The sequence below is a fragment of the Apodemus sylvaticus genome, chromosome 12 (assembly GCF_947179515.1).
Source record: "Apodemus sylvaticus chromosome 12, mApoSyl1.1, whole genome shotgun sequence".
In the NCBI taxonomy this organism is placed as follows: Eukaryota; Metazoa; Chordata; class Mammalia; order Rodentia; family Muridae; genus Apodemus; species Apodemus sylvaticus.
Window position 1 is genome coordinate 55421306 of NC_067483.1, and position 1366 is coordinate 55422671.

The 1366-nt window shown below is 43.3% G+C and overlaps 1 non-coding gene across 1 annotated transcript; it reads right to left on the reverse strand.

Moving 5' to 3' along the window:
* Window positions 1-825: 825 nt before the first annotated feature.
* On the reverse strand, window positions 826-957 carry LOC127697969 (small nucleolar RNA SNORA17). The gene has a single exon (XR_007980629.1). It is a non-coding gene; the product is annotated as a small nucleolar RNA SNORA17 (small nucleolar RNA).
* Between the last annotated feature and the right edge of the window lie 409 nt (window positions 958-1366).

A 1366-nucleotide genomic window follows, 5' to 3' on the forward strand; every position in this document is an offset into this window, starting at 1 on the left:
TCAGCTCTTCAGTTCTTCCAATATCATACCTTCAGCACTGGCTTACCTATAACACCTACACCCATGACCAGCTCTACTGTGATGCCCAGGCAATGTGCAGAGCCAGTTCTCCCAAGTGCTGTAGTGGATGAGGAAAGGGCCAGGTTTTCCTGGATCATATACTCAGGACAGGTTTTCTTGCAATTCCAGCAGTGTGTGGTGACCTGCTCTCCTGAATACTCCAGCTGGCTAGAGGCTGAATCAGCTCTCCTGCTCACATGTCCTCAAGGGCAGATATCCCACGATGCCCATGTGGGAGGATTGTCCAGTTCTGTACACCCCTTAGACATCAACTTATCTCCAGGTAGAAGCACAGGCAAGGGTGGCCTTCCTGGCTTCAGTTGATAACAGACTCCTGCTGCTGTAGGGTCATAGATTTCAATGTGGTCTCTGGTGACGTCATAGGCCAAGACCCTACCAGAGTTCCAGGTGACATCACCAGCCACTAACATCAGACTGATCCTCACTATCCTCAAGTCTCCAGTTCTGCCTCTCTTCATTGTGCCACCATCCTTCTGTTTCATATTCTCTTCCATTTTCCAACACTTACATTCTCTTCTTGGTAATCCCCAGGGATTAAGAGTATCTGGGGCAGTCTCAAGAGTGATGTCAGAAATGCTATGCCATTATCAGGTATGGGAAGGAGTCATCTCAGGAATGGTCTGCTACCATAAGCCTATAAGCACCAGACTAGTGGTCATCTCAACCTATCTTCCTATCCAGACCCCATTGTGCTTGTGTGGTAGGTGCTGGTAGTTGTTCCAGGCTTGCCTTTTTTTCCTGTGGAATTTTAGGCTCCTATTTATTCAAAGGTTCATAGGTCAGAACATTGAGAATAACCATAGATACCCTTCTCTCTGTCACCCAATGACAAACATGTGACGCACCAGTCAAGTCTACATTGTGCCTCAGGGCAGGTACCATAATGATTTTATTGTTGTTCATTGTTTTCCTTTCCCTATTAGGCTTCATTCATATACCTGAATAACTCACCAGTGTGCCACTGTACACAAGTCTGCCATCTCATACACCAGAGACAATATTACCTGTTTCAAAAATCCATGTGTATCTGTTATCTGTAGGATTTGAAGTTTGAAGAAACATACATTTCATTTATTTTCTAAATCCATGTGTGTAGCCACATCTGCTATTAATACATAGTCGAAATATATGACAGCTCACTATTTCAAATATTTTATAATTTGTCTTGAAGTGTATCATGTAAAGCATGTCCAGGTATCTTGAATGATGCTTGGATCACATGCAATTCTGATCTCATATTAGTTTGCATTATTAACTTCTGAATGCTTTTCAGCACTTCACAAAC